The sequence below is a fragment of the Natator depressus genome, chromosome 4 (assembly GCF_965152275.1).
Source record: "Natator depressus isolate rNatDep1 chromosome 4, rNatDep2.hap1, whole genome shotgun sequence".
Lineage (NCBI taxonomy): Eukaryota > Metazoa > Chordata > Testudines > Cheloniidae > Natator > Natator depressus.
The window spans coordinates 46063367-46088543 of record NC_134237.1 but is presented as its reverse complement, the minus strand read 5'-3'; positions in this window follow the sequence as shown (position 1 = coordinate 46088543).

Sequence of the window (25177 nt, the reverse complement as noted above, 5' to 3'; positions counted from 1 at the left end):
GCCAACTCCTGCTACCCCGAGGGTCTCTCCTCTAGGGCCCGCCTCAACGGTCGCTTCGGGGTTCGCGGGGGGTTCGGGTGGTATCCGGGCAGGAGGAGCTTCCGCGGGGTCTCGGAGGGGAGGGTCTCCCGTGAAGGGGGGATTCTGCCTTCCAATGCCAGTCTGTCTTCCCCTCCCGACACCAGCGGATAGATCTCACTCATGGCCGTAGCGGAAGGCTCAATATCAGTGCCTCCCTTCCTGGTCTTCCGGGGGGCTTCCGCATCAGATGGATGCAGTGGAGCTCGAGCCTTCCGCTTGCCTCGCTTCCCCGGACTAGGGTCCAGCCCTCTATAGTGTCGTCTGGGGGTTGGTTAGCAGGGGTCGTGTCGGGAGGCAGAGGCAATGGTTCAGGGGTTCGGGGGGGTAACAGTGAGGCAGCATGAGGGGCGGGGGGTTCTCCTTGGGGTGGGCCCTCTCCTATACCCAGTAATATTGTTGCCACACCCTCCTCCATAGGCTCTGCCGGATTGGTAATAGCAAGGGTGGGACTCCCTTGCTCGCCTGGGCATTGTAGGGAAGGTGTTTCTTGGGCCTGGATGGGAGCAGCGGCGGGTCGAGTAGGAGAAGGGTTGGTTTCAGGTGCCGGGCGGCCAGGGGCGTCGGCAACGACGGGGCCGATGTCCTGCCGGGTCTCGGGGGTCTTGGGTGCCCCTCCCCCCTGGGCCAAAGGGCAGTCTCTGCGGACATGCCCCGCTGAGCGGCAGAGGTAGCACCGAGCCTCTCCGGTGGAGTAGAAGACCCGATAGCGGGCTCCTTGGTAAGGGACTAGGAAGGACCCCTCGAGCGCCTCTCTGTCACGCGCCGCCACCGGCGGTAGAAGCTGCACTTGCCGGCGGAACAAAAGGACGTGACGGAGGGTGGGATCCTTGCAGCCCAACGGGAGAGGGCTGATGACAGAGACAAGTTTCCCCAGGGTGGAGAGAGCGGGTAACAGGGCAGCATTGGGTAAAGAGGGAGGAACGGAGGTGAGGACAAGGCGAACGCCCAGGTCTTCTAGCAGCTCTAGGGGGACAAACACCCCCCCCGCACTGCCAGGCCCCTCTCCACCGCCTCCTGGGCGGCAGCCTCCGAAGCTAAGAAAAAAACGACCTTCCCATACATTTTGGAGGCCGCCACAATAGCCGTGGGTCCTACCACCTTCGCCAACGCTTGCACGTATGTCTCCACGTGGGGCGAGGCGGGCACCAGGAGGCAACGGACACCGTGTCTCCTGGTCAAGGTGGGGAAAGGGCCCTGGCTGCTGGTGATGGTAGTGGAGGCAGTGGGTGGGCGAGATGACGAGGCGGCAGGCAGGGGGGAGCCTGCCACCGCCCGGGCATACGTCCTGGGGGCCGGGGGAGGGACGTTCGCAGAGCTGGTAGAGGGACCAGCAGGGAGGGACGCCATGGTCGATGACGAGGCCACAGCGGTGGGGGCAGCCCCTGCCATGGAGGGCCTAGATGTTTTAGCGGGGCCCTTTCCTTTCTTCCTGCCCTGGCCTTTCCGGCCAACTGGGGGGGGGGTTCCTAGAATCTGGGGGGGCTGTGGACGTAGCAGCGGCAGTAATCGCCCCGGTGCCTCCTGCTGCCGGTGCCCCAGCGGGGGTGGTGGCAGGTGTTCTAACAGTGTTGGGGGGGGGGCTTGGGGTTTGGGCAGGGGAGTAGGTGGGGGAGGGACAACTGATATTGTAGGGGGGCCTCGCCCCTCTCATTCCCCGCCATTGTGAGCAGGGAGAGACGGGGAGACACCGGAAGGAGGAGGGGGGAGGGGGAAGCAGATTAACCGCTCCTCCCTGCTGGGCTGCAGGTGGGGGGGGTGCCAAATGGGTTGGACTGGAAGGGGGGAAAGACAAAAATCGGGGTCTGGTGATAGGGGCAAGCTGTGGGGTAAACAGTCCGGGGGGGGGGGTGTGGACCCACGCACGTTTGTCCAAAGAGTCTCGTTTGGTCAGCTATGTTATGTCCGGTCCGAAAGGCAAAGTTCAAAGCAAACAGCTGGATCCGAAGGCAGATGGCAGGTTGCCAGCAGGGACGGACGGCGGGGGGGCCGTGACAGTTGTAGTAATGTCTGGGGGGGGGCACCGATGGATCGGGGGGCAGCTCCATGCCACAACCCCTGTGCCACCACAAACGCAATTAAACCACAGTCAAACTCCCCCCCACGAGAGTATAATTCAAAAAATTACTCAGTCTTACGACCCCTCCACGATGATTTGTAGTTTCCCTGGGTGATTTCTTCTCCAGCTTGTTGGCTGTGTACCAAGGCTTCCGGCAGGCCGAGAATGTTGTAGAGATAAGAAAGGAATTCCAAACAGACAGCAAAACGGCTGGGTCTGGGGGCTTCCACTCCCCCCTCCGGGTAGCAAATCGGCAATCTTCCCCCCCTCCTCCGGGGGTTTCAGCTAAGGCAAATAGCTGCGCCCGAGAGCAGGCGTGTGTGGGGGGGTGCTGGCGGCAAGCGTCTGGCCCGGTTGGGGGGGAACTAAGGCAGGATCCAAAAGTAAGAAAACTCCAGGCCAGGGGGCTTTAGGAAAGAATAGAAAGCAGATAGCTGAGGAGCAAGCGAGGGAGGTCCCGTTTGCCAACAGGGAAGGTTCCAGAACAATCAGGATCTTTCTGGAAACAATTAAGGCAGATAGACTGATTAGAACACCTGCAGCCAATCAAGAAGCTTTTTTTGTTTTGTTTTGTTTTTGTTTTTGAAGCAGAAAAGAATTTTACTTGTGTAACACCTACAAGAGTCACCAAAAACCGAAACTATGCAACAAAACAAAGGCAAACACAAGGTATAACACAGCAGCCTTCAGGAGGGAGAAGTGTTCAGGCTAGCCTGGGCCCAGAGCGGGGGGTCTTCCTCAACACTCGTGGTCTTCCACCCTCCTGAGTTACCTGGTGGCCTAGAGCGGGGGGGCTTTCTCGACACTCATGGTCTTCCACCCCCTCGAGTTACCTAGTGCCACGCCCAGTGTCACCGATTATCCCTCTCCTGAGAGTGCCCAACAAGACGGGCACGGCTGCGGGGTGACGGTTTAGGGGTGGGGGGGACGTACACCCACGCGTAATAGGACCCCTCCTAGGTGACAGTGATGGTATCCACAGTGGCAACGGCTGGGGCTGGGGTCTCTCGCTCTTCCCCTCAATCAAAAGGATCAGATGGAGGGAACCGGACGGGGTCACCAAGCAGAGAACCTCGGCCAGCGCCCACCGTTCCTCGAAGGCGTCAAGGGAGTCGGTGGACGCTGCCCAGAGGAACTCTGCCCGGATGCGTGAATGTACTGAGGATCGGAAAACGGCCCTACAATCGCAGGACGCTTCATTAGCCAACCTCCCCTCTCTGGTTTTATAAATGGCTGTTTTAGCTAGGGCTAGGAGGAGGTTAACCAGGAGATCTCGCGATTTTGTGGGGCCACGGATGGGGAGTGTGTAGATAAAAAGGTGAGGGGAAAAGTGGAGCCAAAAGCGTAATAAAATATTCGTGAGGAGCTGAAAAAGGGGCTGCAGCCTGGCACACTCTAAATATACATGCGCCAGGGTTTCCTTCACGTTGCAAAAAGGGCAAGTATCCGGGATGGGGGTGAACCGCGTCAAAAACACGCCCGTGCTCACAGCTCGGGACCAAGGTGGAATACAGGCTGGCCCACTGGGGTTGCTCACCCTCCAAAGGTGGCAGGAGGTCCCGCCACTTTGTATCGGGGCAGGACACCAGGGTGTGGGCTGAAAGGTGTGAAGCGTGAGTGTGTATAGATATTTCCGTGGCGCGATTTGGAAGCTGACCGGCTGCAGTTCATGCAGCCGGCCTGCAGTGAAAGGGTGAGGGGTTTGTTGGGATCTACGGGGTAGGGGCCCAATTGAAAGGTCCGGTGGGCCTGGGGTAGAGGGTGGGCGGGGTGCGCCCTCGTGCAGGGCTCGGTTGAGATAAGCCCGAGCAGCGGGCATCAAGGCGGCCTTCACCTCCTGAAGTACGCGCCGGGGGGTATGAGGTCTGGAGAGCCCCATGTGCCGAGCAAGCGTCAGGGGATCCAGCCAGTCTCCCCGGTCGTAGTCCAGGAGGTCTCCGACTCTCGTGACTTCCACCAGGACCAAACTCTGGCGCACCGAGCGGGACTCCGCCGCCTGCACACAGAGCTGGGGGTTGTGTAGTAGGGGCTCCGCAAGGAGATCTGCTCCCACGGTGGCCGCCATGGACCTGGTCATTGAAAACAGTTTCCAGGTCCAGAGGAGGTCCTGGTAGAAGACTGGTAGCCCGGAGAGGTCTCGCGGAAAACCTCTCGGACAAAGATAAAAGAGCTGCCGGTCGTATTGGAGCCCTTGGAAGCGGCGCAGGAAGGCGTGGCCAATATGCTCCACGTCGAACTACCTGCACTATAAAGGAGCCTCTGCAGGGCCTGGAGGCGGAAGACACAGACCTGAGTGTACAGACACTTCAGACCCTGCCCTCCTTCCTTCAGGGGTAGATGAAGAACCCCAACAGGGGTTTTTTGCATTCCTGACCAAAAGAACTCTAGAATCGATGTCCGGAGGTTGGTCAGGAAACCCTGGGCCGGGACCAGGGTGTTGAGCCAGTACCAGAGCGTGGACAGGACTAGTTGGTTAAGCACCAGTGCTCTCCCTCGGAGGGAGAGACATCGGAGTAGCCTTGTCCATTTCCGGAACCGCTCTATCACCCCGCCTTCTAAATTTTGCCAGTTCTCCGGTGGAGAAGAGTGTGTGTCGGAAAGGTAAACGCCTAGGTAGAGCAGTGGACCTGCGCTCCACCGGATGGTCTGAAGCGTGGGTGGGAGGGAGCTCACCTGCCGCCAGTCCCCCACCGCCAAGCCAGAGCTCTTGACCCAGTTGACTCGGGCGGAGGAGTCTGCCGAATAGATGGCCTGGCAAGCTTCCACCCGCACCAAGTCCCCGGGGTCCTGGACCACGAGGAGTACGTCATCGGCGTACGCTGACAGGACCAGCCGCAGCTCCGGCTCCTGCAGCATCAACCCCGTCAACCTCCTGCGGAGGAGACAGAGGAAGGGCTCTATCGCCAGAGCGTACAGCTGGCCCAAGAGGGGGCACCCCTGCTGTACTCCTCGCCCGAAGCTGACCGGTTTGGTCAGGGTCCAGTTGAGCCTAACCAGACACTCCGTGGAAGCGTACAGCACCTGGAGAAAACTCACAAACTGAGGTCCGAATCCAAACGCCTGCAGAGTGCCCAGGAGGTACCCATGGTCCACTCTATCGAACGCTTTCTCCTGATCAAGAGACAGGAGGGCGAACGACAGACCATCTCTGCACCCGAGTTCCAAAAGATCTCGAATCAAGAAGCTGCCAGAATCAATAAAGACAGGCAGGCTAATCAGGGCACCTGGGTTTAAAAAAGAGCTCACTTCAGTTTGTGGTGTGTGTGTGTGAGGAGGTGGGAGTAAGAGGTGCAAGAAGGTGAGACTGAGAAGGCATACAACTGGAAGACTGAGGAGGATAAGCATTATCAGACATCAGGAGGGAGGCCCTGTGGTGAGAATAAAGAAGGTGTTGGGAGGAGGCCATGGGGAAATAGCCCAGGGAGTTGTAGCTGTCACACAGCTGTTACAGGAGCCACTGTAGACAGCTGCAATCTACAGGACCCTGGGTTGGAACCCAGAGTAGAGACTGGGCCCAGGTCCTCCTCCCCATCTCTCTATCTCCCCCAACTCCCTACTTGATACTGGAGGAGTTGAACTGGGCTGTAGGTTCCACCTAAGGGGAAGGTCTCTGGCCTGTTCCCCGATCCACTAGGTGGATCAGCAGAGACTGCAGGGATTGTTCTTCTTCCTTTCCCCATGCTGGCCAGTGATGAGGCTAACTGAGTGAACGGCAGATTTGAGACACGAAAGTGGCCAAACTGAGGGCTGCTATGAACCTCTGAGGTGAGTGAATCCACCAATAAGCGCAGGATCCACCGAGGCAGAGAAGGAACTTTGTCTCAGCTCCCAGAGGTTCTGGCCCCCACGCTGCCATGCCTGGTCTTGGTTGCAGTGGCCCCGGCTCGCCGTACTAACCCACAGTTGTGCTCCCTCTTCTCAGGCCTAGTCATGACCTCTGCCAGCTTGAAAGACACTCCACAGCCAAGGAGGGAAATGAACTGGCTGGCCCAGGACTGGCATGTGCCAGCTCTGAGGATGTTCAGCAGGTGGGGAAGGCAAGGAGCTAAAAAAGCTGCCAGAATGCTGATTGGGAGCATTCTGGCACAACTTGACCATTAAGTGTGAGGGATATCCCGGTCCTGCTCACAGGCTAGGAGGGAAGCCATATGATCTGGAACATCTGAGTCAGAAAGCGGAAAAGCCAGTCTGGAAAGATCCAGTTTAAAGCAAGGTGGAGTGAGTTGTGCCCTCTTGTCTTAGGGAGCAGCTTGTTTTTTCTATCCATTTTCTTGTGTTCTTGTGTGTTGTCATTCTGAATTCCAAGGAATACGGCAGTATTATATTTCAGCCTTCCTTCTTTCAGCCATGAAAGAGTATTCATGGTTTTATGTAACTTCTGTGAACATAAAACAGGATCTAGATCTATAGGGTTAAAACAATGCTAAGCTTTTTATAATCATTTTGGGGTTTTTTCTACATAAAACAGAATGTAATTAAAACTAGTAAACAGTGATTGTACCTTGAGATTTCATCTTTACTCAGTGACTAAAATTCTTCAGAATTTTGGTAAATTTATAACATAGCCTTTGAGTCCAAATTCTACACTTAACATCCAGTATGTTGCATGTCCTTTCTAATTTACATTACTGTACAATGGTTATACTTGGTCTTTCTGAACATTTGAAATTGAGGATGTCAGGCTCCATTTTAAACCAAATTTTTTGCATAAATTATCCCTTTTAAAAATAGCTTGTGTTTTTTAGATTAGATGTTCTGTGATGTTACTGTGAACTTACATCTGAGTAAAACTTGTTTTTCAGTACTTTCATTGCAAATTGCATTATAGGAATTCAAATAAGGCCATGTGGACAAGACTTCAGCTAAAATAGAAAGATATATACAAAATCAAAATATGGACATCAAGCCACTTCTAACCCTTGGATAAAATGATCATGAATTCATATGGGATATCAGCATGAGGGCTTTATTCAATGACTAAGCATTTGAACTATGAATTGTTATCTTAATTACAACTCTGTAATTGAAATTAAATGACAACACAGAAGATCCCAGCCTTATGATAAATGACCATTCTACTTCTACACACTAATTACTACTTTCTTCCTTCATTCTACTTTTTCTATTATTTTAAACTGTTCCTGGAATGTTATGGTCAATTTAGCATTTTTGGTTCAAAATTACCCTTTTTTTTCCCTTCTGGAATCTGTGATAGTTTATTTTCCTTTCTTGTGAGGTCTAAAATACCTCTTCCTTTGATGAAGTTGCCTCTTATTTTGCTTAGGGCAAAATATTTAATTCAGCATTAGTGAAAAGGTCCTTGATAAATTGTATTCTTATGCCATAACAAATCAAAAGACAAAAGTAATGTCGTTCATTACAGCAGACAAAGATAACAAAAATAAAAGGTTGCTGGACTATTGCTTTGCTACCCTAGTATTTTCTTCTTATTTATTTTGCTTTGACTAATTTCGTTTTAAAATTGTGAGATATTATTATTCTACTGATATCTTACAGTGAAGACTGATTTCTGTCATATCATCTGGAAAAAAAAGAAGCATAACATTGAGACACAGGCATGAATTAGTAGAATACTAGCAGCTGGGGCATACCTCAGAGGTCAGCTGACACAACCAGCAGTTGACAGTCAAATGTTAGTGTCAAAACACAAACATGTATAGAAACAATGTCGCTAGCCAAATTCATCCCTGTAACTTAAGTTCTTCCCCAGAAATTCTAAATTAAACAAATAATGGTAATATAAGAGGGTTTTCATATATTTAGTTTGGTTCAGAGAGACCATCCATAGAGAAGCACTAAATACACCTATAATCCCATGCCACAACTACTTTGCTTAGTGTGGTCCCAGTTACTTCTAGTGATAAGCAAGGTAAGTTGATTAACACAACGAAGAGGTCAAATAAGTATCACAGCCACTTTTTTACAACTGGGGGATAATTTTTCACTGAATAATGGTGGTTTTCTGTGCTGCTCAGGTATATCTGAAGTGCAGTAGGTCAGAAAAATAAATACTTCGTCTAAGTTAGCCATCTCCGTACACTTAGGGAAGGATATGAGGAAGACATTATAGGACCTGAAGGATTTTTACTACAGTGATGGTGGAAAAACCTAAATAGATTGTTATGATCTAAATGGCTAAATTTAGAGTAGAACTGTAGCAGGAAAAGCATATTGGGTGAAATCCTAGCCTCTTTTTTTAGTCACTGGCAAAGTTCCCTCTGACTTCAGTTGGGCCAAGATATTTCTCATTGTTTTTGTCTGCATCCAAGGTAGTGTATCAAATTACATGGAGTTGTGTCATATTATTGCAAATCACCCTGTATTGCATGATGTATGTAAATGATAAATTGTTACTGTGAGCTGAAAAGTCATTTCAGAAGCATTCAGAGCAAGAATATCACTGATGCTGATCTGCACTGTGCCCTTATGTCTAATTGTTCATACATATTTTTCCAGATTATGTATGTCATTTATATTGAGAATTACCATCTACCAGAATTTAAAATGACTAATGCTTTCAGCTAAAATCTCTACTATACTTAGGCTGGCGACACAGATGAACATTGTTTCACATAAGGTAAACCCCTGCATCCATTTCACACTGCAGTTTTCTCCTTTCAAAGTAGGAAATGTATGCAGATTTTTTTTATGGACTGTGTACACTAATTGAAATAGCCTAACTAGCACTTTTCATGTACCAGCTAATAGGTAACTATGGAAGAATCCATATTAAGAATGCTATTAAGCATTTAGACATAAAACCTTGAAATGACAATCACAGTGTACATAACTCACTTTAGTTGTCCAAAATCACTCATGCTCTCTGGTGTTCCATGTGCTGCACGCTCTGGTGCCTCAGTGCTATGGATGTCCCCAGAGAGAGCTCCCAATTCAACTGGCAGCTGTTCCTTGGAGCTGTCTCAGTGGCACTTTCTTGTGTCAAGGAGAGGCTTACAAGATCTGTCCTCACCCCAGCACTACTGCCTGTAAATGAATGGTTTTAACCTGCTTGAAACATTTCTTGCACTGGAGTAAAGATGGCACCATCCCTTTATCACTAAAAGTCCACTATGGGGGGATAAAAGTGAAGGCAAGCCTTCTCAAACTATGCTCCTATCAAAAGGGAAGGGGGACTCACTACAGCTCACATTGCCATGCTCATCAGCCCTAATTTAGATAATATATATTTGAATGTTTTCAGAATCTCTCATCTAGCACCTCAACACCACCATTCTTCTTGCTGAAATGCAAACCTGGGTTCAGATGTAAATGTCATGCTCGTCCCTTTCACCATCCTGGGTGGAACTTATAACACTGGAGGGAGGTTGAAGGGCAGGGCTTAGTTATGTATCTACATCTGAGTTTTGTGGCTGTATTACATCTCTTATCAAAACTAAACTGAATTTCTAAACCTTATGTGGTTATCCCATCTTTAATGCAAATAAGTCACCACATTACCCTGTAAAGTTGTATAGCAATGTGACATCATCATTCTGAGCAAATATTACAATAGAGACAGAGGAGCTGGAGCCTTAGCTGAACCATGTTTCATTACTAACTGAAGTTGTAGGGTGAAATTCCTTATTTTGCAACATATGTACATCCAGGAGAGCTTAAATTGGTGTGGGCATTTTAACAGTTGGTTTCAAATTCGCAGTCTTAATAGTGCATTAGCAAACCTTTTTGCAATGTATGCGTGGTGAATAGGAAGATTACCTAAAATAAATTAGGTAAATAATAGGATTTGAGAAGAAAATTGTCACATTTTTAGGTATTCTGCACCCAAGAGAGGATAACCATGAGACATATACTACTTGAAATTACTAAAGAAGTTTTCCATGCTTGTGGCAGGAAGTGGCACGGAAGAGACACTGCTTTCCAGGGTTTCTGACCTAAATTGATGGCAAAATAAAATAATGTGTCCTAAAGGACAGATGGAAATAGTTAGTCATCTGGTCTGGGATTGGGATTAACTATCAGTATTGCTAGTAGAGAACGAAAAGCTGCTGAAATGGTGTTCATGGGAACAGGAAATTGGGTGGTATGGAGTAAAATTAAAGACATTACACCTAATTCTAAAATGTAGATTCGTATTTGAATATGTACTATGGGAAGGTCATCTTTTTACAAGATCTAAGGAGCTGATTCTGCAACTCTCACTGAAGTAGAGGACAATGAGATTGCTTTCATGTTTAAGGATTATTCATGTGAGTAAGGGATACCAGATTGGATTCCAATATTTTAGCACTTGTACCAGGATGTGTCTTACAGTGAAAGAAATTATATCTGTATGAGCCTTTTGCATACATACAGCAGTGTTAATCACAAGATATTTTCATGATCACTGCATGGCTATTTATGTGAACAGTATTATTCTTATTATATTAGTTTGGTGTTTGTTTATACTGCATTTTGTACAAATTGAATTTTCCATGCAATGCTATTTCAAGTGCTTTTATGTCTAAATTTGTTCTTGTAATGTCATTGGGAAGATGTATTATGTAAATCTTAAGACTTCTTCAGTGGAAACCATTTGACTAAATAAAGAGAGAATTCAGTCATGGAAAAAAAACACCTTTGTAACACTAAGTCATATGCCGGCAGAAAGAATACATTCATTTAATTCTTCCAGTCATAATAATAAGCCAACAACAACACTGCTATACTAGGATTTACTTTGAAAAGCTATGAATGTGGAGTAAGGAATGAATGCAGGTTTTCATACCATCAGGAAATAAATAAAAACAATGGAAAGCTTTGGGGCACCATTCAGGAAAATAAAGTGTTCTGGCACAAAATTTTCAGTATTTAATTATGAATGTTTTCAGAAAATTCATGGTATACAATATCTCCATTAAATTATATGCCCTTTCATTACAGCTAGTGGCAGGCAACTCTTTTATAGGTTTTGATCCAGATTGTGTCTTACCATGCACAGGAGTACAAGCTTGGGAAAAGGGTGCAAGTAACTTCTCCCCATTGTAACTGGGTCTTAGTTGAGGTCTTAAAATCATACTGGGGACTTTGTAGGCTATTCTGTGCTAGATGCTTGCAGTTGTGTTTAGACTAATTTCTTGTCATGTTGCAACTAATTCACAACTCTTTAATACCTGAATAGTTTAATTTAGTTCTTCTGTTATATATTACTTGTGCTTGTTTTCATTGAATTTCATCTGCCATTATGCTAACTAATTACGGTAGCTCTTTCTTGAGTTCCCCACAATGCTCCTTAGTTTTGAATAAGCTAAAATTGTATCAACCCCAAATCTTGTCACTTAACTATTCATCCTCAAATCCAGGTCATTAATAAACATTTTCAACAATGTTGGTAGAAATGTGATATCTAGAGAGCCCTAGAATTCACTAAAATATATCAATTTCAGAGCCTTTTATGTGCCTTTCCAAAAAGCAAAATTCATTTGCACTTTTTTTCCCTCTCAAGGTTTCGTTTAATGGAAGAAGCTTGGCAAGATTTAATACATCTGCTTCAAATGATTTTTTTAAGTCAGTGCTTTCAGTTTTAGTGAATCATAGTTATGCTGCTGATGGGAGTGTCCAGATTTATTGGGCTAACATTTTCTACAGTGAAATGAATTATTCTGTTGTTAAAATACATTATTTGAACTAAAGAAACATTCATTTTACTTTTACAACCACTGAAAACAGCCACAATTTATTTCCAGTGTGAAAGTAGCCCTGAAGTGATAGGAAAATATTAACAAAGATACATAAAAGCAATAATGAAATACAAGGATATAATTTATTCAGTGGGTCCTGGTTACATCATAAACCATGGGAGCACAACTCAAGTGGCCTGTCACCAGACAACAGAAAACAATATATAAATTTCCTTTGTATTACACTGTCATATCTATTATATTTTAAAATGAAATTTCAGAGGTTATAAATACAATCTTGTAATCTCTTTCACGTTCATACTTCAAAATACATATCACTAATCATGTGGCATATTGATTTTTAGTGTGACTTTGGACTCAGGCATTACATCATTTTCAGAATGCATTACAAATAATGCTTGTTTTATAATGATTAAAATTTCTGGGATTTGCAGGTTTCAGAGTAGCAGCTGTGTTAATCTGTATCCGCAAAAAGAAAAGGATTTGTTAGTCTCTAAGGTGCCACAAGTCCTTCTTTTTTGGGGGGCAGGGGGGATTTGCAGCTATTTGTTATCTTGCTTAGCCATCAGGTTAAAGAGGTATTTTGCCCCTTTGAAGCCATTGTTTCTGTAAAGAGAAAGCCTTTAATATTATTATTACAAGCATTATTATAAGGCACTCATTTTAGCACTGCCTGGGTCTACTTTACAAGGTTTAAAATAAACACAAAAAGCATTTCCAAAGTTTAGAAATTAAATACCAGATGACTTCCTGAAGCTTTGTCTCACCCTTGGGGCAGTTATCCTAAACATTCCAGATGATGTGATACGATGGATTAGAAAGAGAGAAGTTATCCTTAGGCCAGTCAGTGATTTTTACTGTAGATATAACCAGATTCTTCATTATAACCTGAATATTGAATGGCAGCTGCACACACAGAAGAGCATAGATGAAACCACTCTGGTCAGCTCATCTTGCTGATGGTGCATAATGTAGCTACCTGCGTAACAGAGATTTAGACTGGCCTACATGGTTAGACATAAAACACATTACTGTTGTCTAGCTTGCTTAACAAATTATAGATGGCCAGGGCAAGGTCTGCATATGCGAGGAATGGATACCATCTTCTGGCCAGCTGAAGGTGGGGAAAAAAATCTGCTTCTGGCAACTTTTGCTCCCCTTAACTTTCCAAACAACTGTGACAATGGACAGGAGACCCCCTGTACTTTAGGAAACTTTGCCACCTCCTCATAATGCTTCCCTCTGCCAATCAGCTTAGCCTCTCTTTTCTCTGGATTGAGTTTAAGATTGTTCTTTACAGCCAAGTTGCAATCTCTTCCAGACAGTGGTAAATCATAGACACTACTGCTGGGTCTGGGTATGAAGAAAGACATTTGGAACTGATTTCATCAGCATAGCAATGAGACTAACTGCAGCCTCTATCACCTCATGATCCCCTTCAATGACCTCACAAAGTTTGAATGAAAGCAATGACAAGATTGAACCTTTTGAGACTCTGACAGTCCTTCAGAAATAAGAAAAAGATGCCTGGCACCATCCACTGGGATCAAACCAAAAGAAATAAGCAGAATTAAGCTGCTGTTGTGTCAACAGCACCTCATGGTCAGTGGTATCAACACACACAAACAGCAGGTTGTCTGATCTACCACTGGCCTAGGAAGCGTGTTGATTATTAACACCTATATCCTTTCCAGATCATATCCACATTTGAAGCCCAGCTGTTGGGGTTCATGCAATAGCTGCTAGAATTTTCTCAAAGATTTTCCCCAGAAAAGGTATGGTATAGACAAGGGCAAGAACTTCAGTAACAAGAAACAGCTTGAGAAATGTTTGAGGGTTGTGGGCATTTTTAGTATTAGTGGTTACTAAGCACATTCAATAGAACCTAAGGAGTGGTAAAGGAAACCACTGTTATGGCAGAGGCATGACCTGGCATCTCCACTAGAAAAATACGGACTACATTTTGGCTCCTTTGGTCTTGTAAGACAGAGAGAAGAGACTTCCAGAAGAAGGATAGATAGCACAGACTCATGTTGTAACTTAATGAGATGTATAATCACAAGTGTATATTTAATTACAGTACATATGCTACTGTAAAACAAAATTTAGAAAGGAACTCACTATTTAGAGACTCTGAGTTTACCTTCAGAGTGAGGTAATAATGATGTAGATTCAAGTTACTTTGTTCACTCTATAATGACAGGACTTTCTTTAAAAGATGTTGAGAAATACTGAATTTCCAGAATGCTGCCATTAGTTTTCATTATTCTTGTTTTGTGTAAGATTTTTTTTCAATTTCTGTTCTGAGTTATTGTACTGCCTATACAATGAAATGGAAGTAAAAGGTTCTTTCCCAAATTCAGTACTTGAGAACATTTTAAGAGACAACCAAAAGTCAGCTAAAACTACTAAATAAATAATTAAGGATCAGATCCTGTAGTTGTCATTCAGGCAAATCTTTCACTGGCCTGGAGTATATAGCTATCACTTCAGCTAGTCCACACAACATGTTCAGCAGAGGCTTGATTAAAATGAATCAAAGGAAAATCTTGAACAACAAGCAGTCAAGAACTACATGATTAGCTATCAGAACAAGATTGGCATGAAGGAGTTGGGTGGTTCTGGAACAAGCCATTCCTCTGAATGGTGTTTTAAGAAAATAAGACACTATATTGCTAAAGAAATTTTAAAAATATTGAAGACAGGAATACAGAAAAAGTAGAAACTATCTGTCTACCTATGATTTCCAGCCATCTATCTGTATACCTAAGAGAATGTAAGTTCAGATGAGTTGTCAGATACCAAGAACATTATTATTGTAGAAGAAAATATTGCACTTAACACAGTAAACTGAGCTTGGTATAATTGAAACTCAAAAAACTATTTTATATTTGTATTAGTTTTCAGCCAAGGACTTCCTTACCATCTCACCAGCATTCTGCTCACTAGTCCATCTCTGCTGAGTCTACTCCGGATATTCTAAGCCTTTGAGTCATCTAAAATAGTTGCCATACTTACAAGTTTGCCATATAAGTGTTTCCATCTTTCCTCCAACATTTGCAGTGGTTCAGGATGGATTAATTCATTCTTAGACTAATGATCACATTAAGATGCAATATTCTATTACTGGAGTTGGGTGGAAACTGCTAAATGTTGTCTGAGTATTCACTCAAATTTAAAAATGAGCTCCCTTCTGTTGTGCTTGCTCTGCTTTTGTGCTCACTTTTCACATGTGTTTGAATAACTGAGTTTCACTCACATAAAGAAAACATTAAGCTTGCATGCTCAAGTACTCATGGATAATAAATTTTAAGTCTCACTATTCACATCAGCTGTGCTCAGACAGCTCTCTTTTAAAAATCACCTTGAGAATGTGGGAATGTTCAGGGAAGAAGGGAAAAACAAATCAAGATAAATGCCCTCAAATTGGAAGCTGATGCTGGGGATTGTCCTACAGCAGTTGCATAAGCTTAAGCTTCCTCCATTTGGAACCATCATGATCCTTCCACAAGTTGGAAATGGTGCCGAATGGGGAAAACTTAAACTTATGCAACTGCTGTAGGACAACCCCCAGCATCAGCTTCCCATTTGAGGGCATTTATCTTGATTTGTTTTTTCCTTCTTCCCTGAACATTCCCACAGAGATGTGATTATGTCCACTCTTGGTTTACCTCTGGCACCAGGATCTGCATGTGGTCCTGTATGCTTTAAATCCCCTGCCTAGGTGGGAATCACAGCCTTCTTGGATAACTTCTCTTTGGTGTATTCTGCTTACTCAAGAGGCTAAGGGCTTACTAGGGGCTAAATTCTCTCCTTCATCAGAGCTCTATCTGGGCAGTCATTAGGGAGGTGGTGATGGCACAGTGATTCTGAAGGTCTGTTGTGGGTTCACTCACTGTTGGGGCATCTTATTGTATCCACATCTGGTGATTAGCTCCTTTCAGCTCAGATGCTTGCTCACACCACATCCCCCTTCACTCTCAAATACTCACTGTCCCTGTTTGTGACTCAGCCCTCTTACCATGTCACTGTATAGTCCTCCCCACTCTGGGGTATCAAAACCCTGCTAGATCAGACAGTTTTCTGGTCCAAGGCCAGATCTGATCCACTTTCCCAGTGGCTAGCAGGGGAAACTGGGCCAGCTGACTGCCCTGAGCGCCAGCCCACTAACCATATATCCAGGGGCTATGGTCTGCTTGCTCCTAGAACCTGTTGCTGTTTCTCCTAGCTATTTCCTACCACACTTCTCTATCTCTGTTCCACCTCTGGGTTTACCAGCTCAAGCTTCATCTTCTCCCACTGCCTATTTCACCCTCTTCAACTTCTTGTCAGACCCAGTAACCCTAACCAAACTTCCATTCTCCTAGGAAGTGACTGCAGACAACTTGCCCTTCAGTCCCTTCCTTTTCTCAGTTTCAGCCCTTTATACAGGCCCAACCTGTTCTTTCCCAGCTGAACTTCATCTTCCATTAGGCTTTTTTTGAGCCCTGGCTCTCCTCCAGTTGGAGCATATAAGGTTAATTGACCTAATTTAACTTACTCTTCCTTGTGTGGGGTGGCTTACAGGGTCTGTCCTGCAAGTGCTAAGTTCAACCACTAGTATAGGGTCCTTAATAGGTAGGATCTTTAACAGATCCTACCCCAGTGAAGGAAAGGGATATCAAAACTCTTCCATAAACCCCTGACATATCCCTATATAGGGGACATAGGTAAGGCCCAGTTGTGGCACTCTTGCATCAGTAGGAGTTGCCCTCCAAAGAAGGAATTCTCTTATGAGTTTTTGAGGCTAAATCACAACCTCTGTGTGTTACCTGCGTGGAACAAAGGACCTGTATAACTGTGGAGAGAATCTGGGCTTGCATTTTATTGCTAATTTATGACGTGGTTAGGGCCAGAGTTAATGTTGTATAGGCAATCTTAAAACTGGCATTTCCTGACTTTTGAATTTTTGCCCATGCAATCTTTGATCCCTTGATGTAATGTCTACCCTATGTCACTATAGGGTAGCATTAAAGCCAGTGGGATGGTGCATGCATTAGCAGATCCTGATGCAGGAAGATGACCTTAATGTTCTTTAAACATAGGTTATTTGGTGGGATATATATATATACACTCTCTCTCTCTCTCTCTCTAAAGGGCAATGGAACTCACTTGATAAAGTAATAACTTAAATTAAGAAATATCATATACTGGATATCCACAATCTTGCTTTGTAAAAGGCACTTGGCTTTCAGTTTCATTTATAACATTGCACTTCAGACATGTGGCTAACAGATGTAATTTAAAACTTTCTCATGCATTTCAGTCTACATAGTCCACTGCATATATGTATCTAGATAGGTAAATTTTACCCACCCTAATGTTATCAAGAAAAACTAAGCAGATACTTAATCATTTGTACTACACTAGTGCTTCTAGGTCCTGTTCATTATTGAGGGCCCATTGTGCTGGCACTATACAAATATTAAGGACAGTTTTCCCCCTAGATCTTAAGAGTGTAACATTTCTCCACAAATCTACACATATATGCTGGTTTAGTGTAGTATGTGCAAGCAAGTGTCCCTCTCTAGAAGCGTATACGTTAAAAATAAGATTACATCTGTTCAGCTGACACTGCCTCCTTAGTTTTCCAACATTTCATTGTTTAGTATTAATTACATATCTAACTTTTTCTGTAAACTATGTAACAGTGAATAGTTTCTTCTCCACGTAGAAAGAAGATTTTTGAGAACATCACACCTAAAGGCCTTGTAATTTTGTTACTGGGTGGCTGTCTCAAGCAACTGGGGGAACATCTGACAACTGCATTTCTCACCTATTTTCTTTGGATTCCCAGTCATTGTGTTGTTTTCAGAATGTTGGCAGCAGCAATTGCAGCTGGCTTTAAAGGCAGTGTTGGTGGAGAAATTAAAGCTACCACCACCAATAAAAGTGAAATAATTTGCCATGTTTTCGAGCTGCATTATAATGTGTAATAGACTTTTTAATAATATGAAATGAGACTGATGTATAAATCTTTGGAATGGCACCTGAAAAGGACCCAGATAGGCTGGTGAAAAACAAATGGCAACTAATGTATCTTTCACGTTGGCTGTGGCAGTGATTTACTATGTTGTCTGTGATGCTAAATATACATCATAAATCCCTCCAACAGAAGCCTTATTATATTCATTCGTCTCTTCCCTATGAGCCGCCAGTTTTTCCTTTTATAAGCCTTATTGTTTAAAAAGGGAGTTATATGAAATAAAATGCAAGCTAAAGCCAGTGATCTTACATTAACCTAATGAGGACTTTATCTAAAAAGTGTCTAGTGAAAATGTCCCGTGGTTATGTTATTGTTAAGGCCTATTTATTGAGTGACAGTGGGCAAGCTCCTTTGTGTAACATAAAATGATATGCAGCTCTTTATAAACCTACCTCAGCTGATCAGTTTTCTCCCTTTGTAGAATTTCTAAATTTAAATTTCTAAATCTAAATTTCTATTGAGTAATACACATTGGGAAAGAGATAGGGATCTGGGAAACATAGGAAGAGTAAGGTGGGGTCGTAGGCATTTAATGAGATAGGGATCCAGGACAGGAAGCACTACGGGGGAAAATGAATCCTTACAGGGTAGTTAATGTTATTGTGGAGGGAGACCACTTTGGGTTAGTTTCCTGTGAAAAGCTGGACAACCTGAAATTCTGCTTCTCCCTCCATATTAGTTTTTTTTTTTTAATGCATTGATCACCCTGGTATCTAAGTGCTTTATAACTGAAGATACCACTGTCTTGTGGGCAATCCCTTCTCTGGCAGTTAGTTCCAAGTTCCTACTGCTTGCCTTGGTGTAAAACACCCTTCCACAACCTTTGAGGAGACAATAATTCACTCAAATCATTCCATTACCACTATCAGTAAGAAATAATCACCTTTATTAGCAACAGTCACTTTTGTCTGCAAACAGTCACCTTTAGCAAGCATCCAGGTGCCCTTCCAGCATCAGTCCCTCAGTCACCGATCAGGAAGCCAGCTTCCCTTTGGGCTCTGGCTGATTCTTGCGTATGGTACGGGCCCATAGTGGGCACACAGACAGGCTCTTCCCTTGACTTGTCCCCCAGCTCTGACTCAGACTTTCATCTTGTTATGTCCCTGCCTGCAGGGCACATGCCCTGTCCTATGACCTGCACAAGTCCTTCTCAAATAGTATCCCCAATCCTTCAGTCAGAGGACATCTGTCAACAGGAAGTTGGACTTGGATTTCTTGCCAACCAGGGCCTTTGGATCAAGGTGCTGGCCCTTTCACACTATTGACATGTGAAGTGGGGGCTCTACAAGTGAGTAACGCCTACAACAGCAAAATTCTTACCACCATCTGTGGTTGTGTTTGGGTGGGATAATTATTTTGTATTTCATCTTTGTTTCTTCCTACTGCCTTTTTTCCAATTTCCCTGTATGTGGCTTGATCCTGTGAAGATGTTTCCTACTGGGCAAGTAGGCTTTTTCAAAGAGGCATTTAGACCTGGAAAGATCAATGTCAAGTTCAATCTGGGGTCCTCTGGCAAGTTGTTACACAACTGGGTCATTGCTGCTGAAAATACTCTACTATCTGCAAAATCACACTCACATCAACCCGTGGTGAGGGTAAAATGGAGAATTTAGAGGGAAGACTGTCCTTTGGAAAACAGGTCCCCAAAATGGGATTGGAGGGGAAGAAGGATGGAGAATAGAAAGGAGAGTCTTAAAATTTGAAACATTAAAGAAATAATTGTTTGGAACTGTTTAACCATCTTAAACAGCAGTGAGGAGATGATGGGGAATAGGACGATGAATCTTACAGCAGAAGAAAGGTCTTCTTTTTGGACACACTTTGCCAGTGTTCCAGCCCTAGAGCATTGTCCAAGGTGTCTACAGTGGCAGGGTATCACTGCGCCAAACAACTGCCTTCTGGATCCACTTTTGTACAAGGCAGGGAGATATATGTAGTCCTGGGGCCAGATGGGCAGTAACTGATATAATGTCGAATGGCCTGCTGGACTGGAAGATCATCAGTCCCACCACTACCAGTGAGAACAAGAAGTGGACTAGAAGACAGCACCAGTCGGGGGGGAAGGTGAGGGCGCAGTCCCAGATGCAGTAGCAAGAGAGTGGAGAGGTGTGTTTGACCACTAAGTGGCATATGTGAAAGATGTGGCTTGCCTCTGAGCAGCCATCTTCACAGAACAAGATTGTGGTTAGGAGTTTGAGGAGGCCACCAGCCTCTTCCAGCTTTTTCTCTGTTGGACTGTCTGGCAGATGATATCCCATGATCCTGGACTTCACTTTGTGCTGTTCTGCCTATTCCTTCTCCTCTGGCTGGTTGGGAAGCTGCTGCTACTGGTCAGCAGGATTCCTCTGATGCTGCTCCCGGTCATGATCACTGGAATCCTAATTCTCTTGTGGCACCTTGTGCCTGCTTTTGCAAGGCAGCCTCTTTCAGGGCTCTGGAGGCAAAATTGGATGAACAGGAACTCAGAGTTATCTATTTTTATTTTAGTTTTCTTAAATTTTTATTTGAAAATATTAAAAAGTTGTAAAAACACTACACATCTGGTCTTTCTAAAGTATTGTTTTCTTTGTTTGTGTTTATATTTTTCCATGTCCCTCTTATAGGGAGAACTCACATTTTTGAGTGAAGGAGTTTTTCAATGTACTTTTAATTATATATGCCCAGAAGTTATTGGTAGGGAGGATTGATGACTGTACTGAGGAATGTTTTGTTTGCTTTGTTAATGCAGAGTTAATGCGAGGGAACCAATGATTTCAATAGTGAGAGTAAGGGAATTGCTGTATAAATTAAAATAATTTGTGATTTGACAGTGAAAGCAGAATAAGCATTGCAGTTATCCACATTTAATTTTTGTTGCTTGGGTTCAGATTTAAAAACAATTTAGAAAGTCCAAATTTACAGGAATTCTTCTTAAAAAGAGAAAGACATCTGATTACTGGTGCCTTTACTATACATCTCTAGTTGATTGATGGAAATGATTAGAAGGAATTTCCTCTTTCTAAAGTGTGTCCGCACTTTTCCCCCTTTAAGTGGTGAGACTGATTCTCCCACCAGGATCGCTTGTTGTGTGTGTGTTTATGCATGGGTGCATTAGTTATCTTAGTCAAATTTCAGTAACTCCAGGGAATGTGATTGCTGTGTTCCCCAGTCTGGCCGCCTGTCCTCAGTGGACTTTTTCACAGGAGTCACTCTATACAAAATACTTCTATTTCTTGGATGGAGAGGGATTAAGCATTTTCAGAGCTGCCACATAGTTCTCCTTGTACTCCATCAATCTAATTTGAATGAATCCGTCCACTGCAGTCTGGACAAATTTTTGACAGAGTATAAAAGCCTATGTCCTTTCACTCTTTTATAGCTCATCATTTCTACCCTTCTCTTCTCTGTTGTTTCTTTGGAGTAGAGGAGAAAAAGGGAAAACAAGACAACAGAAATTACATATGGGTTCTTAACTGTGTTGTTCTTGCTCTTATTTTACTTCCCCCTCTAAACACCAGCTTGTCTGTTTTTGCTCTCTTTTCTCCACTTCCAAACTGATGGGTTTTAAGTAACAGTCACATATTAGTAATGGTGATTAGTTTTATTTCTTTGGCATCTTGCTTCCTATGGGTAAAGACATAACATTTGCTGTTTTGAATTTTTCCTTTCTGAAGTGGGAGGAAAAGGAAGAATGTGACAAATAAGTAGATTTTTTTTCTCTTGTTTATATTGTCTCTATTTAATTAATGAAGCTAGACTGTGTGCGCAGCCATCATTGCATATTTTCTATCGTACATAATCATATTTTCTGAGTTAAATTCTACCCATAGAGAGCATCTACTAAATCCTCTCCCGATTAAGCCCATAACACAGGGTTTAAATAATGGATGCTTTGTCTGGCTTTTTGCACTATTAGCTTTACTCTAAAGCTAGAAAAGTGAGCGGGATATAAAAAGTTTTCAAGAATTACTATAACCAACTTTCAGTTGCTTTTCAATTTGATCTGCACTGCAAACCACCTACAGAACTTATTTGAAGACAATCTCAAATACTTCATCTTTATATGCACATATAACATACATACCTCCCCCCCACACACATACTACTATTTTGCAATCTACTACAGCATTTTTCTCTTTAAAAACAAAACAAACACAAAAACAAACCACAAAGATCAGAAATACCCTACTAAGAGACGCTGGGCTGATTTTGGTGCTATACTGCTACTTCCACAAATAGTTATACATTCAGAACACCAATGCCCCCCAAAGGATTTTATAAAAACAGCAAATTGTATCATACTTAACTATATTAATAAAAGCTCCAAAAGGAGGGGGAGAACAATTTTAACATGTTAAGAGTGGAGGAGGAAACAGAGAGATGGTTGGAGGATAGGGTGGTCTGATTCACTAAACTCCATAAATTACAACACATGTACATATATATGATTATAAATTTAATCATTCGTATGGAAATTCAGAAATATGTGCAATACTAATCTGTGCATCTTCACTGTCATCTGTCCCTCCAACCTTGATTGCTCATCCACCTGTTGCATTGTCTTACAAATCTAGCTTGTGAGTTTGCTGGGGCAGGGCCAATTTATGTTTAAAACACTTATAAAGCTATTATCACAGTGAGGTCCTGATTCCCTATTGCTGTCCTCTAGGTACTATCATTGTTATTAATAAAATAATAATTAACTAAACTAGTTGAAAATTTCAAAACCTTTTTCAAAATTCTACTTTTTCCATTATGCCCATAAAAAATTGACAACAGGCTGCTGGTGTGCAGAGACCATTGCTTATCATGCTAACCAATATCATCTCATTGTCTCATCTTTCTGTGTCCATCTGTTGTTTCTTGTCTTATAATTAAAGTTTAAGCCTTTTTGTTCTGTGTTTTTACAGTGCCTAGCACAGTGGGGGCTCCTAGGAACTATGTTAATGCAAATAATAAAAATAAAAATAATAAAATAAAACAGTCAAAACATTTGTGGATAGTCTTGGAATTAAAACCTGCTGATTCACTTTGCTACTATTCTCAGCACTACTTATTTGAAAGCATACAGGTAAGAAATTTTTATTTAGTAAGAATGTTTGCAGAAAGCAAAGAATACTGGTGCAAATACAATATTTTGTAGGAGAATTCACACTGAAAATGTTCTCACAGCCATTTGGGTTGGTTCCCCACCTGACAAGAAGACTATCAAACTAATTTGTAAACCTCCAGACCTTTTTGTGGATAAGTTATGAACAGTAAAAGGGCTGAGGAGGTCATATAAAGTAGGAACATAGACACAACCTCTTCATGTCTAATCACATGGGATAGTAGCAAATCATGAATGAGTGAATTCTCATTGTGAAAATTTGGGATCAGTCCATGGGTTAAATATGTGTTTACCTATATCATTTGTCAAACAGTTACAATTTACAAACTGGTAAAAACCACAATCCGTTTGTGGATAATTCATATATTCATATAATACAAATAGGAAAAAGGACAAACATCAGAAAATATTTGCCAGGAATAATTGCTTTAGTCTACATAACTGCACTCATCTGAGGGTGTTAAAAACACTTTAAAAAATTGTATTTAACACTGATCCTGTGAAGAAGGGATAATGTCAATTTTACAGCTTGGTAAATTTAGGCTAAGAAATGTAAATGTGTTGCTCTTGGTTACAGAGCAAATTAGTGGAACAGGTGGGAATAGATCCAGAAATCTTGATTCTCTGTCCTCTAACCATTATATAGCATTGACTGACTCCTGGAATTGTTCTTAAACATTTCCACTATTAAAAAAAAACACCCCAAAAGGCATAATTTATATATTTATATTCTTATTTAATTAGAATATGCTCATATGATTCAAACACCTCAGAATTTCATGCTTTAAACTCATCTTTGTATAGTATATATGAGATTACAAATTCTGTACCCTTCCCGGCTTCACCAGTGATTAATATACCAGATTTTTTTCTGTCAAATTTTGAGCTGTGTGAACTCTTCAACTCAATCAGCAACAATATTCAAAGTCTACATGTCAACTATTTCAAACAAGAAATTGTGTGCTTGGGTTTGTGTTCAAGATCTGTTCTTAGAAACTTTTTTGCATTTTTTCCCTTTGTTACCTGTATATGTGAACTAGGCTGCTTTTACAGTGTTTTTAGAGTTCAATATCGGTTCATTGGGATAGGTTGCACTGGCAAAGCCAAACACACACAAACAGAGGACTCTGCTAGCGTAGCAAACTCCATTTCTCCACTGACTTTCATTTTAGTAAAGATCCATTTGGAAAAATCAGAAATAGTGGTTTTGCACTAGCCTGTGTCAGATAGATAGTGCAAAAGCATTAATTCTTATAGTTGTTGGAAACTGATTATTTTATTTTTTGTCTCATAATTATTCCAATATCAGAAAAACAATTTTTCCTGAGATCAGAGGTCTCACGTTGCTTTCAGGAATGAGCCTTATCCTCACTCTATTCCTTTCAAAGATCTACACACTCCACTTGAATAGATGATACATCTGAAGAGTTGTAAGAGTTCTGGGAAAAATTTACCAGGTAAGCTAACTTGCTTTGCTCACAAGCCTAAAGAGAAGCATTAATTGAAATCTATGGAGAATTCAAGACATAAAAGTTAATAAAAAACTATCAGAAATTAACGCTGCCTTTGGAGGTAACCAATGTGTCCTGCACACATTGCCTTGATTTCTATTGAGATCACTTTGTACTCTTAGATGTTAGTACAAGTACACACAACACAGATTTTTACTGATGTTCCTGTAATTTTTTCAGGTGTATAAAAGGTCCAAAACTGGGATCTTTGTTGATATTTATTAGCTTTTTCAATTTTCTCCCTTTCATCAGTGTCTGACGAGAAAACAAAATGGTATAAAGAGATCATAATTCAGCTGCAAATCACTGTAGTGGACCCTCGCTTTCCCGCTTGGACAGAGGCCACTTGTTCTGGTTGCGTTTCGGCTTGTCCGGCCAAGGCATGAAGCCGCAGATCAGTCTAGGGCCCTTGTCTCCACCGGAGGTAGAGCAAGGCTCCCAGGTCCTCTAGTTTCCAGCCCCACAATAGGGCTGGGCACCAAACAGTCACAACCAGTCATTCACCAGACAGACCCCTGGGCTTGGTGATGCTTAAACTGCCAGCAATTAAACAGTCTCAAGGCTGGCTTTAGCCTGGGTGGGGCTCAGGCAGCCAGCAAAGCAACAGTCTATAAGGGAGCTGGTAAGGGAGGCTTCTTCTTCAGAGCGGGAGCTTCCCCGCACAGTGTAGGGAGTCGGCCACCCCGCGCTGGCATGGCAGGGGGACGCGGGTCCACCCTACTCCACCGTGTCCCAGCCCAGGGCCCTGGCAAGTGC